General features: G+C 60.2%; 2 non-coding genes across 2 annotated transcripts; both read right to left on the reverse strand.

Moving 5' to 3' along the window:
- Window positions 1–2,122: 2,122 nt before the first annotated feature.
- LOC131862729 (5S ribosomal RNA) lies at window positions 2,123–2,241 on the reverse strand. Its single transcript, XR_009361666.1, has one exon. It is a non-coding gene; the product is annotated as a 5S ribosomal RNA (ribosomal RNA).
- A 7,138-nt stretch (window positions 2,242–9,379) lies between these two features.
- On the reverse strand, window positions 9,380–9,498 carry LOC131862740 (5S ribosomal RNA). Its single transcript, XR_009361677.1, has one exon. It is a non-coding gene; the product is annotated as a 5S ribosomal RNA (ribosomal RNA).
- Window positions 9,499–17,636: the final 8,138 nt, after the last annotated feature.

The following is a 17,636-nucleotide window of genomic DNA, read 5'->3' on the forward strand; positions in this document are numbered from 1 at the left end:
CCTCGCTGCCCACCTTGGTGTGCTCCGAGGTGCCCACCACGGTGCGCAACGCCGGTGCGAACCCGGGAGCGCCCCGATGTGTGCTCCAAGGTGCGGCGTGCACGAAGTCGGACCCCGGTTTGCCCCGGGTGCGCACCTCGCGTGCACCTTGGTGCGCACACCTTGGCTGGGTTGCGCGGCCTGGTGGGCACCATGGTGCGCACCAAGGAGCGCTCCGAAGTGTGCTCCAAGGTGCGGCGTGCACGAAGTCGGAGCCCGGTTTGCCCCGGGTACGCACCTCGCGTGCACCTTCGCCGGGGTGGGCACCTCGGCTGGGTTGCGCGCCCTGGTGCGCACCAAGGAGCGCTCCGAAGTGTGCTCCAAGGTGCGGCGTGCACGAAGTCGGAGCCCGGTTTGCCCCGGGTGCGCACCTTCGCCGCGGTGCGCACCATGGCGTGCACGAAGTCGGAGCCCGGTTTGCCCCGGGTGCGCACCTCGCGTGCACCTTCGGCGGGGTTGCGCGCCCTGGTGGGCACCATGGTGCGCACCAAGGAGCGCTCCGAAGTGTGCTCCAAGGTGCGGCGTGCACGAAGTCGGAGCCCGGTTTGCCCCGGGTGCGCACCTCGCGTGCACCTTCGGCGGGGTTGCGCGCCCTGGTGGGCACCATGGTGCGCACCAAGGAGCGCTCCGAAGTGTGCTCCAAGGTGCGGCGTGCACGAAGTCGGAGCCCGGTTTGCCCCGGGTGCGCACCTCGCGTGCACCTTCGCCGCGGTGGGCACCATGGCGTGCACGAAGTCGGAGCCCGGTTTGCCCCGGGTGCGCACCTCGCGTGCACCTTCGCCGGGGTGGGCACCTCGGCTGGGTTGCGCGCCCTGGTGCGCACCAAGGAGCGCTCCGAAGTGTGCTCCAAGGTGCGGCGTGCACGAAGTCGGAGCCCGGTTTGCCCCGGGTGCGCACCTCGCGTGCACCTTCGCCAGGGTGGGCACCTCGGTGTGCTCCGAGGTGCGAACCCGAGAGCGCTCCGAGGTGCCCACGAAGTCGAAAGTCGGGTTAATTGCATTGTTTTCCCCGGGTGCGCTCCGAGGTGCGCAACATCGGCGCGCACCAAGGAGGGCTCCGAAGTGTGCTCCAAGGTGCGCACGATGGCGTGCACCTCTGGTGCGCACGATTCGGAGCTCGGTTTGACCGGGGTGCGCACACCTTGGCTGGGTTGCGCACCTTTTGTGCGCTCCAAGGTGCGCACGAAGTCGGAGCTCGGTTTGCCCCGGGTGCGCACCTTCGCCAGGGTGCGCACCTTGATGCGCACGCCTTGGCTGGGCTGCGCACCTTGGTGGGCGCCATGGTGCGCACCTTTCGTGCGCTCCAAGGTGCGCACGAAGTCGGAGCTCGGTTTGCCCCGGGTGCGCACCTTGGTGGGCGCCATGGTGCACTCCGAGGTGCCCAAGATTGGTGCGCACCAAGGAGCGCTCCGAAGTGCGCTCCAAGGTGCGCGCGAAGTCGAAAGTTGGGTTAATTGTCCGGTTTGCCTCGGGTGCGCACCTTGCGTGCACCTTCGCCAGGGTGGGCGCCTTGGTGCGCACACCTTGGCTGGGCTGCGCACACCTTGGCACCCGCGTTTCCTTCATTTTAAATTTTTTTTTTTTACAATCTCTCAAGTGGGAAATTCTATAATCTCAACTTTTTTTGCCTTTTCAGGAAACTTTTGAATGGAGCGCATCATTGGTGCGCTCCGAAGTGTGCTCCAAAGCTCTCTCCAGCTGCGTGCACCTGCCCCGGCCGCGCACCCGGCCCCGCCCAGCTTCGCTCACCTGTCCCGGGCGTCTGGTGCGGAACCTTAGAGTAAGAAACATCACCGTGCACCTTGGCCAACGTGCGCGACTCGACCGAGCGCGCACTGGCCGAGGTGCACACCGATTTCACCTGGGTGCGCGCGCAGCACCTCGGGCGCACCGGGGTGCGCGCACAACGCCCGGGTTGCACCGTGGCCTGTGTGCTCGGGGCGCCTCGGGTGCGCGCTCGGTGTCGCCCCCGCGCGCGCGGTAGTGCGGGCAGCGCACCCCGGCCCGGCCCGGCCCCGACGAGAACGCAAACGGGCAAAAGGTTTATTCAAATAGCATTGCGACGCCCGGCGAAAAACTAAAAAAGGGTGCAACACCGGGACTTCCCGGGAGGTCACCCATCCCAGTACTACTCCGGCCCAAGCGCGCTTAACTGCGGAGTTCTGATGGGATCCGGTGCACTAACGCTGGTATGATCGCACCCGTTATGAGCTTGTCGCAGTGTGTACTTAGCAAACCGCGACCCACGTGCGAATCCACCCCGGCCACCCACCCCCGTCGAGGTGCACACCCTCCCTCGCGAAGTGCGCCCCGTTCGCCAAGTGTGAGCCCTGCCCGGGTGCGCGCACCTTGCTAGGGCGTCGGGTGTGCACCCGGCCCGGCCTACGTGCGTGCACCTGGAGGGGGCGTCGTGTGCGTGCAGTGTCCCGTCTGCAACGCGGTGCCCACACACCACCTCGGGCGCAACGACCTGCGCTCACATGTGGGCCGAGTGCACCTTGGTGCATGTTCGGGGCGCCTCGGGTGCACGCTCGATCTTGCCCCGGTGCACCAAGGCGCTCGGTTTGCCCCGGGTGCGCACTTGGTGCAAGGTGGGCACCCAAAATAGGGATCAAGCACCAAAACACAAGTTTCGGGATGCAAAATGGGACCCAAGGACCACAAATGCGTTCCAAGACCCATGATGGGTCCACGAGAACAAAAATGTGTTCCGAGACTTAATAAACAAATATTGGGTTTTAGGAGAAGAAACATGCTCTGATGCCCAAAACGAGAATCGACCCCGAAAAGGCCACAGGCCAAAAGTGGGATGCGAGACAAAAAAAAATGGGACCCGAGGACCAAAATTGGGTTCCCAGGTCGAAGACAGGGCAACCGGACAAGAAACGACCTCTAAGGCTCGAAATGAGTCCCGACGACTAAAACTTGACAAGAAGCACCCATCAGGCACCCAACTCGACACCCATGGGATGCCGACCCACCCGGGCTTCCACCTAGCACACCTTGGCACCCACCCACCCTCGCACCCAACCTCGCACCCAACTTAGCACCTTTGAACCCACATTGGCACTCACCCTGACCCTGGCACCTTGGAACCCACATTGGCACTCACCTTGACCCTGGCACCCACCTTTGCACTCACCTTGGGACCCACCCTGGCTCCCACCTCGGCACCCACCCAGACACCCACCTTGGTTCCTTGGCACCCACCTTGGATCCTTGGCACCCACCCCGACACCCACCTTGGCACGCAACTTGGCTACTTGCCACCCATCTTGGCTCCTTGACGCCCACCCCGACAACCACCCCGTGACCTACCCTGGCTAGGGTTGGTGCACACCCACCCTGGTGCCCACCTTGGCACCCACCCTATGACCCACCTTGGCACGCACCTTAGTACCCACCCCGTTACCCACCCTAGGACCCACCCCGTGACCCACCTTGGCCAGGGTGGGTGCCTTGGTGCGCACAACTTGCCTGGGCTGCACACCAGGGCGGGCTCAAGATGGCACCCGCGTTCCGTTTTTTTCACTATCTTTCAAAACGGAAATTTTAAAATCTCATTTTTTTCTTTTTTTTGCCTTTTCTGGAAATTAGTGAAGGCAGCGCATCAAAGGTGCGCAATGCTGGTGCGAACCCGGGAGCGCTCCGATGTGTGCTCCAAGGTGCGGCGTGCACGAAGTCCGAGCCCGGTTTGCCCCGGGTGCGCACCTCGCGTGCACCTTCGCCGGGGTGAGCACCTTGGCTGGGTTGCGCGCCCTGGTGCGTACCAAGGAGCGCTCTGAAGTGTGCTCCAAGGTGCGGCGTGCACGAAGTCGGAGCCCGGTTTGCCCCGGGTGTGCACCTCGGGTGCGCACCTCGCGTGCACCTTCGCTGCGGTGGGCACCTTGGCTGGGTTGCGCGCCTTGGTGGGCACCATGCAGTGCACGAAGTCGGAGCCCGGTTTGCCCCGGGCGCGCACCTCCGCCAGGGTGGGCACCTTGGTGCGCACAACTTGCCTGGGCTGCGCACCAGGAAGGGCTCAAGATGGCACCCGCGTTCCGTTTTTTTCACTATCTTTCAGAACGGAAATTTTAAAATATCGTTTTTTTTTGCCTTTTCTGGAAATTAGTGAAGGCAGCGCATCAAAGGTGCGCAACGCTGGTGCGAACCTGGGAGCGCTCCGATGTGTGCTCCAAGGTGCGGCGTGCACAAAGTCGGAGCCCGGTTTGCCCCGGGTGCGCCCTGGTGGGCACCATGGTGCGCACCAAGGAGCGCTCCGAAGTGTGCTCCAAGGTGCGGCCTGCACGAAGTCGGAGCCCGGTTTGCCCCGGGTGTGCACCTCGGGTGGGCACCTTGGTGCGCATGCCTTGCCTGGGCTGCGCACCAGGGCGGGCTCAAGATGGCACCCGCGTTCCTTTTTTTTCACTATCTTTCAAAACGGAAATTTTAAAATCTCATTTTTTTTTGCCTTTTTCTGGAAATTAGTGAAGGCAGCGCATCAAAGGTGCGCACCTCGCTGCCCACCACGGTGCGCAACGCCGGTGGGCACCCGGGAGTGCTTCGAAGTGTGCTCCAAGGTGTTGCGTGCACGTTGTCGGAGCCCGGTTTGCCCCGGGTGCGCACCTCGCGTGCACCTTCGTCGGGGTGGGCACCTTGGCTTGGTTTGCCCCGGCTGCGCTCCGAAGCGGGGTTATTGGAGCGCCGCCTCTTTTTTTGTCGGAGCGTTTGGTGGGGTTTCTCGCATTGGCTCTTCCGAGGCCCGGTTGCCACCCTGGCGCGCACGAAGTCGGAAGTAGGGTTAATTGCCCGGGTGCGCACCTTTGCCAGGGTGGCACCTTACCTGGGCTGCGCACCAGGGCGGGCTCAAGATGGCACGCGCGTTCCGTTTTTTTCACTATCTTTCAAAACGGAAATTTTAAAATCTCCTTTTTTTTTTGCCTTTTCTGGAAATTAGTGAAGGCAGCGCATCAAAGGTGCGCACCTCGCTGCCCACCTTGGTGTGCTCTGAGGTGCGCACCCGGGAGCGCTACGAAGTGTGCTCCAAGGTGCGGCGTGCACGTTGTCGGAGCCCGGTTTGCCCCGGGTGCGCACCTCGCCTGCACCTTGGCCGGGGTGGGCACCTTGGCTGGGTTTGCCCAGGGTGCGCTCCGAAGCGGGGTTACTGGAGCGCCCCCTCTTTTTTTGTCAGAGAGTTTGGTGGGGTTTCTCGCATTGGCTCTTCCCAGGCCCGGTTGTTGGGTGCGCTCCCACCCTGGCGCGCGCGAAGTTGGAAGTTGGGTTAATTGCCCGGGCGCGCACCTTCGCCAGGGTGGGCACCTTGGTGCGCAAACCTTGGCTGGGCTGCGCACCAGGGCGGGCTCAAGATGGCACCAGCATTCCCTTTTTCTCACTATCTTTCAAAACGGAAATTTTAAAATCTCGTTTTTTTTTTGCCTTTTATGGAAATTAGTGAAGGCATCGCATCAAAGGTGCGCACCTCGCTGCCCACCTTGGTGTGCTCCGAGGTGCCCACCACGGTGCGCAACGCCGGTGCGAACCCGGGAGCGCCCCGATGTGTGCTCCAAGGTGCGGCGTGCACGAAGTCGGACCCCGGTTTGCCCCGGGTGCGCACCTCGCGTGCACCTTGGTGCGCACACCTTGGCTGGGTTGCGCGGCCTGGTGGGCACCATGGTGCGCACCAAGGAGCGCTCCGAAGTGTGCTCCAAGGTGCGGCGTGCACGAAGTCGGAGCCCGGTTTGCCCCGGGTGCGCACCTTCGCCGCGGTGGGCACCATGGCGTGCACGAAGTCGGAGCCCGGTTTGCCCCGGGTGCGCACCTCGCGTGCACCTTCGCCGGGGTGGGCACCTCGGCTGGGTTGCGCGCCCTGGTGCGCACCAAGGAGCGCTCTGAAGTGTGCTCCAAGGTGCGGCGTGCACGAAGTCGGAGCCCGGTTTGCCCCGGGTGTGCACCTCGCGTGCACCTTCGCTGCGGTGGGCACCTTGGCTGGGTTGCGCGCCTTGGTGGGCACCATGCAGTGCACGAAGTCGGAGCCCGGTTTGCCCCGGGCGCGCACCTCCGCCAGGGTGGGCACCTTGGTGCGCACAACTTGCCTGGGCTGCGCACCAGGAAGGGCTCAAGATGGCACCCGCGTTCCGTTTTTTTCACTATCTTTCAGAACGGAAATTTTAAAATATCGTTTTTTTTTGCCTTTTCTGGAAATTAGTGAAGGCAGCGCATCAAAGGTGCGCAACGCTGGTGCGAACCTGGGAGCGCTCCGATGTGTGCTCCAAGGTGCGGCGTGCACGAAGTCGGACCCCGGTTTGCCCCGGGTGCGCACCTCGCGTGCACCTTGGTGCGCACACCTTGGCTGGGTTGCGCGCCCTGGTGGGCACCATGGTGCGCACCAAGGAGCGCTCCGAAGTGTGCTCCAAGGTGCGGCGTGCACGAAGTCGGAGCCCGGTTTGCCCCGGGTGCGCACCTCGCGTGCACCTTCGCCGCGGTGGGCACCATGGCGTGCACGAAGTCGGAGCCCGGTTTGCCCCGAGTGCGCACCTCGCGTGCACCTTCGCCGGGGTGGGCACCTTGGTGTGCAGACCTTGGCTGGGTTGCGCGCCCTGGTGGGCACCATGGTGCGCACCAAGGAGCGCTCCGAAGTGTGCTCCAAGGTGCGGCCTGCACGAAGTCGGAGCCCGGTTTGCCCCGGGTGTGCACCTCGGGTGGGCACCTTGGTGCGCATGCCTTGCCTGGGCTGCGCACCAGGGCGGGCTCAAGATGGCACCCGCGTTCCTTTTTTTTCACTATCTTTCAAAACGGAAATTTTAAAATCTCATTTTTTTTTGCCTTTTTCTGGAAATTAGTGAAGGCAGCGCATCAAAGGTGCGCACCTCGCTGCCCACCACGGTGCGCAACGCCGGTGGGCACCCGGGAGTGCTTCGAAGTGTGCTCCAAGGTGCTGCGTGCACGTTGTCGGAGCCCGGTTTGCCCCGGGTGCGCACCTCGCGTGCACCTTCGTCGGGGTGGGCACCTTGGCTGGGTTTGCCCCGGCTGCGCTCCGAAGCGGGGTTATTGGAGCGCCGCCTCTTTTTTTGTCGGAGCGTTTGGTGGGGTTTCTCGCATTGGCTCTTCCGAGGCCCGGTTGCCACCCTGGCGCGCACGAAGTCGGAAGTAGGGTTAATTGCCCGGGTGCGCACCTTTGCCAGGGTGGGCACCTTACCTGGGCTGCGCACCAGGGCGGGCTCAAGATGGCACGCGCGTTCCGTTTTTTTCACTATCTTTCAAAACGGAAATTTTAAAATCTCCTTTTTTTTTTGCCTTTTCTGGAAATTAGTGAAGGCAGCGCATCAAAGGTGCGCACCTCGCTGCCCACCTTGGTGTGCTCTGAGGTGCGCACCCGGGAGCGCTACGAAGTGTGCTCCAAGGTGCGGCGTGCACGTTGTCGGAGCCCGGTTTGCCCCGGGTGCGCACCTCGCCTGCACCTTGGCCGGGGTGGGCACCTTGGCTGGGTTTGCCCAGGGTGCGCTCCGAAGCGGGGTTACTGGAGCGCCCCCTCTTTTTTTGTCAGAGCGTTTGGTGGGGTTTCTCGCATTGGCTCTTCCCAGGCCCGGTTGTTGGGTGCGCTCCCACCCTGGCGCGCGCGAAGTTGGAAGTTGGGTTAATTGCCCGGGCGCGCACCTTCGCCAGGGTGGGCACCTTGGTGCGCACACCTTGGCTGGGCTGCGCACCAGGGCGGGCTCAAGATGGCACCAGCATTCCCTTTTTCTCACTATCTTTCAAAACGGAAATTTTAAAATCTCGTTTTTTTTTTGCCTTTTATGGAAATTAGTGAAGGCATCGCATCAAAGGTGCGCACCTCGCTGCCCACCTTGGTGTGCTCCGAGGTGCCCACCACGGTGCGCAACGCCGGTGCGAACCCGGGAGCGCCCCGATGTGTGCTCCAAGGTGCGGCGTGCACGAAGTCGGACCCCGGTTTGCCCCGGGTGCGCACCTCGCGTGCACCTTCGCCGGGGTGGGCACCTCGGCTGGGTTGCGCGCCCTGGTGCGCACCAAGGAGCGCTCCGAAGTGTGCTCCAAGGTGCGGCGTGCACGAAGTCGGAGCCCGGTTTGCCCCGGGTGCGCACCTCGCGTGCACCTTCGCCAGGGTGGGCACCTCGGTGCGCACACCTTCTCAATGTTTTCTTGCCTTTTCTGGAAATTGGTGAAGGCAGCGCATCAAAGGTGCGCACCTCGGTGTGCTCCGAGGTGCGAACCCGAGAGCGCTCCGAGGTGCCCACGAAGTCGAAAGTCGGGTTAATTGCATTGTTTTCCCCGGGTGCGCTCCGAGGTGCGCAACATCGGCGCGCACCAAGGAGGGCTCCGAAGTGTGCTCCAAGGTGCGCACGATGGCGTGCACCTCTGGTGCGCACGATTCGGAGCTCGGTTTGACCGGGGTGCGCACACCTTGGCTGGGTTGCGCACCTTTTGTGCGCTCCAAGGTGCGCACGAAGTCGGAGCTCGGTTTGCCCCGGGTGCGCACCTTCGCCAGGGTGCGCACCTTGATGCGCACGCCTTGGCTGGGCTGCGCACCTTGGTGGGCGCCATGGTGCGCACCTTTCGTGCGCTCCAAGGTGCGCACGAAGTCGGAGCTCGGTTTGCCCCGGGTGCGCACCTTGGTGGGCGCCATGGTGCACTCCGAGGTGCCCAAGATTGGTGCGCACCAAGGAGCGCTCCGAAGTGCGCTCCAAGGTGCGCGCGAAGTCGAAAGTTGGGTTAATTGTCCGGTTTGCCTCGGGTGCGCACCTTGCGTGCACCTTCGCCAGGGTGGGCGCCTTGGTGCGCACACCTTGGCTGGGCTGCGCACACCTTGGCACCCGCGTTTCCTTCATTTTAAATTTTTTTTTTTTACAATCTCTCAAGTGGGAAATTCTATAATCTCAACTTTTTTTGCCTTTTCAGGAAACTTTTGAATGGAGCGCATCATTGGTGCGCTCCGAAGTGTGCTCCAAAGCTCTCTCCAGCTGCGTGCACCTGCCCCGGCCGCGCACCCGGCCCCGCCCAGCTTCGCTCACCTGTCCCGGGCGTCTGGTGCGGAACCTTAGAGTAAGAAACATCACCGTGCACCTTGGCCAACGTGCGCGACTCGACCGAGCGCGCACTGGCCGAGGTGCACACCGATTTCACCTGGGTGCGCGCGCAGCACCTCGGGCGCACCGGGGTGCGCGCACAACGCCCGGGTTGCACCGTGGCCTGTGTGCTCGGGGCGCCTCGGGTGCGCGCTCGGTGTCGCCCCCCGCGCGCGCGGTAGTGCGGGCAGCGCACCCCGGCCCGGCCCGGCCCCGACGAGAACGCAAACGGGCAAAAGGTTTATTCAAATAGCATTGCGACGCCCGGCGAAAAACTAAAAAAGGGTGCAACACCGGGACTTCCCGGGAGGTCACCCATCCCAGTACTACTCCGGCCCAAGCGCGCTTAACTGCGGAGTTCTGATGGGATCCGGTGCACTAACGCTGGTATGATCGCACCCGTTATGAGCTTGTCGCAGTGTGTACTTAGCAAACCGCGACCCACGTGCGAATCCACCCCGGCCACCCACCCCCGTCGAGGTGCACACCCTCCCTCGCGAAGTGCGCCCCGTTCGCCAAGTGTGAGCCCTGCCCGGGTGCGCGCACCTTGCTAGGGCGTCGGGTGTGCACCCGGCCCGGCCTACGTGCGTGCACCTGGAGGGGGCGTCGTGTGCGTGCAGTGTCCCGTCTGCAACGCGGTGCCCACACACCACCTCGGGCGCAACGACCTGCGCTCACATGTGGGCCGAGTGCACCTTGGTGCATGTTCGGGGCGCCTCGGGTGCACGCTCGATCTTGCCCCGGTGCACCAAGGCGCTCGGTTTGCCCCGGGTGCGCACTTGGTGCAAGGTGGGCACCCAAAATAGGGATCAAGCACCAAAACACAAGTTTCGGGATGCAAAATGGGACCCAAGGACCACAAATGCGTTCCAAGACCCATGATGGGTCCACGAGAACAAAAATGTGTTCCGAGACTTAATAAACAAATATTGGGTTTTAGGAGAAGAAACATGCTCTGATGCCCAAAACGAGAATCGACCCCGAAAAGGCCACAGGCCAAAAGTGGGATGCGAGACAAAAAAAAATGGGACCCGAGGACCAAAATTGGGTTCCCAGGTCGAAGACAGGGCAACCGGACAAGAAACGACCTCTAAGGCTCGAAATGAGTCCCGACGACTAAAACTTGACAAGAAGCACCCATCAGGCACCCAACTCGACACCCATGGGATGCCGACCCACCCGGGCTTCCACCTAGCACACCTTGGCACCCACCCACCCTCGCACCCAACCTCGCACCCAACTTAGCACCTTTGAACCCACATTGGCACTCACCCTGACCCTGGCACCTTGGAACCCACATTGGCACTCACCTTGACCCTGGCACCCACCTTTGCACTCACCTTGGGACCCACCCTGGCTCCCACCTCGGCACCCACCCAGACACCCACCTTGGTTCCTTGGCACCCACCTTGGATCCTTGGCACCCACCCCGACACCCACCTTGGCACGCAACTTGGCTACTTGCCACCCACCTTGGCTCCTTGACGCCCACCCCGACAACCACCCCGTGACCTACCCTGGCTAGGGTTGGTGCACACCCACCCTGGTGCCCACCTTGGCACCCACCCTATGACCCACCTTGGCACGCACCTTAGTACCCACCCCGTTACCCACCCTAGGACCCACCCCGTGACCCACCTTGGCCAGGGTGGGTGCACCCACCCTGGTGCCCACCTTGGCACCCACCCATCCTAGCACCCAGCCTGTGACCGGGCTTGGAACCCAACCTTGCACCCGCACCCGTCTTGGCCAGTGTGGGTGCGCACCCATCCTGGCACCCACGTTGTGACACACCCTTTAACCCACGCACCCTAGCACCCACGTTGGCACCCACCTTGGAACCCAACCTAGCAACTTGGCACCCACCCCGTGACCCACCTTGGCATCCACCATAGCAGTCGCCGACTTGGCACCCACCTCGGCACCCACCTTGACACTTGTGGACCCACCTTGCCACTCACCCTAGCATCGACCCATCCTAGCACCCACCCTGGCACCTTTGCACCCTAGCACTCACCCATCCTAGCACCTAACCTGTGACCCACCTTGACACTCACCCTCGCACCCACCTTGGAACCCAACCTAGCACCCACCCACCCTGACACCAACCCTAGCACCTACCCACCCTTGCACCCACCCTGTGACCCATCTTGGCACCCACCCATCCTACCACTCAACCTATCACCCACCTTCTCACCCACCTTGGCATCCACCTTAGCACCCACCCACACTGGCACCTTGGCACCCACCTCGGGCAAGGTGGGTGCACACCCACCCTGGCACCCAATTTAGAACCCACCGAGCATGTTACCCACCTTGGCACCCACATTGCAGCCCACCCTAGTACCCACCCTATGACCCACATTGGCATCCACACCCTAGCACCCAGGCACCTCGACACCCGCCTTGACACCCACCCTAGCACTGAACCTGTGACCCACCTTGGAACTCACCCTAGAACCCACCCACCCTGTGAACCACCTTGGCATCCACCTTAGCACCCACCCACCTTGGCACCCACTCTAGCACTCACCCATCCTAACACCCAACTTGTTACCCACCTTGGCACCCGCCCTCGCGTCCACCTTGAAACCCACCCTAGCACCCACCCACGCAGGAGCCCACCTTGGCACCCAACCTAACACCCACGCATCCTGGCACCCAACTTGTGACCCACCTTGGAACCCACCCTAGTACCCACCTTTGAACCCACTATATCACCAACCCACCTTGGCACCCACCCTATGACCCTCTTTGGAATCCACCCTAGCACGCACCCACCCTGGCACCCACCATGGAGCGCACCCTAGCACCCACCCACCTCGGCATGCACCTCAACACCCACCTTGGTGTGCGCACTGCGCCAACCTCTCAAAGACCCTATGTGGTGCGCTCCAAAGTGTACACCTTTGGTGCGCTCCAAGGTGCGCACCTTTGGTGCACACCGAGGTGCACACCAAAGTGTGCACCGAGGTGAGCACCAAAGTGCACTCCAGGGTGCACACCAAGGCGTGCACCTTTGGTGCGGTCAATGCAAACGAATTCGGAAGTTGGGGTCGATGTCCTAATCGCTGCTGCAGACTACACGTATGAGAATCGGACAAATAGCTTTATATAGGGGAGGTGTTGCGTTTGATGGGTCGACTCCCCTGGTTGTGTGCACTGCACCAACTTCAAAGACCCTGTCTTGTTTAAGAAGTCAAAAGTTGGGGTGGATGTCCTAATCATTGCTGCAGTCTACGCATGTATGAGAATCAGACAAATAGCTTATATAGGGGAGGTGTTGCATTCGGTGGGTTGACTCCCCTGGTTGTGCGCACTGCGCCAACCTCAAAGACCCCGCATAGCAGAAGAAGTCGGAAGTCGGATTTTGGTGAGCACCAAGGCGTGCACCTTTGGTGCGGTCAACGCAGACGAATTCAGAAGTTGGGGTGGATGTCCTAATCGTTGTTGCAGGCTACACATGTATGAGAATCAGACAAATAGCTTATATAGGGGAGGTGTTGGGTTTGATGGGTCAACTCCCTTGGTTGTGCGCATTACGCCAACCTCAAAGACCTTGTTTTCGTTAAGAAGTCAAAAGTTGGGGTCAATGTCCTAATGGCTCCTGCAGGCTACACATGTATGAGAATCGGACAAATAGCTTATATAGGGGAGGTGTTGGGTTTGATGGGTCGACTCCCCTGGTTGTGCGCATTACGTCAACCTCAAAGACCTTGTTTTCGTTAAGAAGTCAAAAGTTGGGGTCGATGTCCTAATTGCTCCTGTAGACTACACATGTATGAGAATCAGACAAATAGCTTATATAGGGGAGGTGTTGGGTTTGATGGGTTGACTCCCCTAGTTGTTCGCATTACACCAACCTCAAAGACCTTGTTTTCGTTTAGAAGCCGAAAGTTGGGGTCGATGTCCTAATTGCTCCTGCAGGCTACGCATGTATGAGAATCAGACAAATAGCTTATATAGGGGAGGTGTTGGGTTTGATGGGTCGACTCCCCTGGTTGTGCGCATTGCGCCAACCTCAAAGACCCTGCATTGCGGATGAAGTCGAAAGTCAGAGTTTGGTGTGCTACAAGGTGTGGTCGAAGGTGCTCACCTAGGTGTGCACCTTTGGAGCACAGGAAAAGTGCCCTCCAAAAGTGCGCACCTTTGGAGTGCACAAAAGTGCCCTCCAAAAGTGCGCACCTTTGGAGCGCAGAAAAGTGCCCTCCAAAAAGTGCCCTCCAAAAGTGCGCACCTTTGGAGCGCAGAAAAGTGCCCTCCAAAAAGTGCCCTCCAAAAGTGCGCACCTTTGGAGCGCAGAAAAGTGCCCTCCAAAAAGTGCCCTCCAAAAGTGCGCACCTTTGGAGCGCAGAAAAGTGCCCTCCAAAAAGTGCCCTCCAAAAGTGCGCACCTTTGGAGCGCAGAAAAGTGCCCTCCAAAAAGTGCCCTCCAAAAGTGCGCACCTTTGGAGCGCAGAAAAGTGCCCTCCAAAAAGTGCCCTCCAAAAGTGCGCACCTTTGGAGCGCAGAAAAGTGCCCTCCAAAAAGTGCCCTCCAAAAGTGCGCACCTTTGGAGCGCAGAAAAGTGCCCTCCAAAAAGTGCCCTCCAAAAGTGCGCACCTTTGGAGCGCAGAAAAGTGCCCTCCAAAAAGTGCCCTCCAAAAGTGCGCACCTTTGGAGCGCAGAAAAGTGCCCTCCAAAAGTGCGCACCTTTGGAGCGCACAAAAGTGCCCTCCAAAAGTGCGCACTTTTGGTGCGCACCAAGGCGCTGGTTCGGTCGTTGCAGGCGAGTTCGGAAGTTGGGGTCGATGTCCTGAGCGGAGGTGCAAACTACACAGGTGTCGGAATCGGACAAATAGCTTATATAGGGGAGGTGTATGCTTCGATGGGTCGACTCCCCAGGTTGAGCGCACCGCGCCAACCTCAAAGACCCTACGGTATGGATGAAGTCGGAAGTTGGGTCCGATGACCGATTCGATTAGTAGGTATGCTCATGAGGTCGGAATTTGGGTCCGATGACCTGCCATGTGCAGGAAGGCGAATGTTGACACTGTGCGTTGCAAGGTGCACACCAAGGCGCTGGTGCGGTCTTTTTAGTCGAGTTCGGAAGTTGGGGTCGATGTCCTGATCGGAGGTGCAAGCTACACAGGTGTGGGAATCGGACAAATAGCTTATATAGGGGAGGTGTATGCTTCGTTGGGTCGACTCCCCGGGTTGAGCGCACCGCGCCAACCTCAAAGACCCTACGGTATGGATGAAGTCGGAAGTTGGGTCCGATGACCGATTCGATATGTAGGCATACTCGCGAGGTCGGAATTTGGGTCCGATGACCTGCCACGTGCAGGAAGGCGAATGTTGGCACTGTGCGTTGCAAGGTGCGCACCAAGGCGCTGGTTCGGTCGTTGGAGGCGAGTTCGGAAGTTGGGGTCGATGTCTTGATCGGAGGTGCAAACTACACAGGTGTGGGAATCGGACAAATAGCTTATATAGGGGAGGTGTATGCTTCGTTGGGTCGACTCCCCGGGTTGAGCGCACCGCGCCAACCTCAAAGACCCTACGGTATGGATGAAGTCGGAAGTTGGGTCCGATGACCGATTCGATATGTAGGCATACTCGCGAGGTCGGAATTTGGGTCCGATGACCTGCCATGTGCAGGAAGGCGAATGTTGGGACTGTGCGTCGCAAGGTGCGCACCAAGGCGCTGGTGCCGTCGTTGCAGTCGAGTTCGGAAGTTGGGGTCGATGTCCTGGTCAGAGGTGCAAACTACACAGGTGTGGGAATCGGACAAATAGCTTATATAGGGGAGGTGTATGCTTCGATGGGTCGACTCCCTGGGTTGAGCGCACCGCGCCAACCTCAAAGACCCTACAGTATGGATGAAGTCGGAAGTTGGGTCCGATGACCGATTCGATACGTAGGCATATTGGCGAGGTCTGAATTTGTGTCCGATGACCTGCCATGCGCAGGAAGGCGGAATTTGGGTCCGATGACCGAGTTGATGGCGTGCCATGCGCAGAAAGGCGGAATTTGGGTCCGATGACCGAGTTGATGTTGATGGCCCGCCATGCACAGGAAGGCGGAATTTGGGTCCGATGACCGATTTGAAGGCGTGCCATACGCAAAAAGGCGGAGTTTGGGTCCGATGACCGAGTTGATATTGATGGCCCGCCATGCGCAGGAAGGCGGAATTTGGGTCCGATGACCTGACATACGCATGGAGTCCGACTCGGGGGCCGATGTTCGATTCGATGACTTGCATTGTGGGTAAAGTCGGAAGTTGTGGTCTTTGACCCGATTCGATGACCAGACTTCGGCTGCTTGAGAATCGGACAAATAACTTATATAGGGGAGGTAGTGTTCTCGAGCATCCTCCCCCCGTGCCCGTTTATGTCGATTGATGCTGGTGCTCGACTGGTTGGAGCGCTCGGATGCAAAAATCTTGCACCAGGATTTATCGATTGTGATGGACACGGCAAGTCTCCTGATTGCTATGCAGGAGCTCATCGTGAATCTCTATGCGGCCTTGGTATGGACTCGACCTGCGGAATGGTTCGGCAATGGTAGTCGCTCCAACACGTCCTTGCAATGGCCACAGAGGTGATTCGACTAGAGCTCCAGTCTAGCTTTTGGGTTGCTTGGCGGACTGGTATAGCCGCGATCGAGTTCCGGCCATGAACGTTTTAGATAGCTCTTGGGCTTTCTGGGACGGAAGTCGGAAGTTTGGGCTGTTGTCCGATTTGATGACCATTCTTCGGATGTGTGAGAATCGGACAAATAACTTATATAGGGGACTGTGTTGTCTCACGCAGCCCCCTCCGTGCCCCTCTATCTCGACCGATGTTGGTGCTTGAAAGGGTTGGGATCGCTCGGATTTATAAACGTGCACCACCATTTGTCGAGTGTGAGGGACGCGGCAGGTCTCCTAAATGCTATGCGGGCGCTCTCTGAGAATCTCTATCCGGCCTCGACACAGACTAGTCTTGCTGAATGGTTTGGCACTGGTAGTCGATCCAACACGTCGTTGTTGTGGCCGCCTAGGCGATTCGATTCGAGCCCCCGTCTAGCTTTTGGGTTGCTTGGCGGATTTTGCCCTATCCGCAAGTGAGCTCGGTCCCTAAACGTTCAAGAAACCCGATTGCTATGCGCCGACTCTCTTTTTTGCGAGCCTCCATCTAGCTTTTGGGTCTCTACGGAACGGAAGTCGGAATCTGGGACCGTTGTTTGATTCGACGAGGCAGACTACGGTTGTGCGAGAATCGGACAAATAACTTATATAGGGGAGGTGTTGACTGGAGCATTCTCCCCCGTGCCCCTCTAACTCGACCAATGCTGGCGCTCGAACGGTGGTAGCGCTCGGATTTTCATTGAGCGCCAGCATTGGTCGATTTAGAGGGGCATGCGAGATTCCCGAATGCTATGCGAGGGCTCTAACGGAAATGTCTATTGGTTTCGGTATGGATGCAATTGCGAGTGGTTCGGCAAAGGTAGTCGTTCCGATGCGTCCATGTCGTGGCCAAATCGATAATTCGATTTGAGCCCTCGTATAGCATTTGGGTCTCTCGATGTGATTCCGCATTCCAGTCCCTTTGGGCACTGCTTGAGCCGCATCCCAGGGGGTTCCCTTCCCAATAATCTGCCTCGCAACCCGATTGCTATGCGGTGAGGCTCCTCGGCCGCCTCGGAACTATCTGTGTATCAGACGCATCGCGGGATAAGGGGTTGGCAACGGTAGTCGCCCCAAGCGCGTCCGATGCTTGGACCATTCCGAGGCGGCCCTGAAGCCTCTTCCGTCTAGCCGTTGGGTCCTTCTCGCCGCATCCCTCGCCTCGCACCCCGATTGCTATGCGGTGAGGCTCCTCGGCCGCCTCGGAACTATCTGTGTATCGGACGCGTCGCGGGATAAGGGGTTGTCACTGGTAGTCGCCCCAAGCGCGTCCGATGCTTGGACCATTCCGAGGCGGCCCTGAAGCCTCTTCCGTCTAGCCGTTGGGTCCTTCTCGCCGCATCCCTCGCCTCGCACCCCGATTGCTATGCGGTGAGGCTCCTCGGCCGCCTCGGAACTATCTGTGTATCGGACGCGTCGCGGGATAAGGGGTTGTCATTGGTAGTCGCCCCAAGCGCGTCCGATGCTTGGACCATTCCGAGGCGGCCCTGAAGCCTCTTCCGTCTAGCCGTTGGGTCCTTCTCGCCGCATCCCTCGCCTCGCACCCCGATTGCTATGCGGTGAGGCTCCTCGGCCGCCTCGGAACTATCTGTGTATCGGACGCGTCGCGGGATAAGGGGTTGTCACTGGTAGTCGCCCCAAGCGCGTCCGATGCTTGGACCATTCCGAGGCGGCCCTGAAGCCTCTTCCGTCTAGCCGTTGGGTCCTTCTCGCCGCATCCCTCGCCTCGCACCCCGATTGCTATGCGGTGAGGCTCCTCGGCCGCCTCGGAACTATCTGTGTATCGGACGCGTCGCGGGATAAGGGGTTGTCACTGGTAGTCGCCCCAAGCGCGTTCGATGCTTGGACCATTCCGAGGCGGCCCTGAAGCCTCTTCCGTCTAGCCGTTGGGTCC

This window comes from Cryptomeria japonica, unplaced genomic scaffold, assembly GCF_030272615.1.
Source record: "Cryptomeria japonica unplaced genomic scaffold, Sugi_1.0 HiC_scaffold_51, whole genome shotgun sequence".
NCBI lineage: Eukaryota > Viridiplantae > Streptophyta > Pinopsida > Cupressales > Cupressaceae > Cryptomeria > Cryptomeria japonica.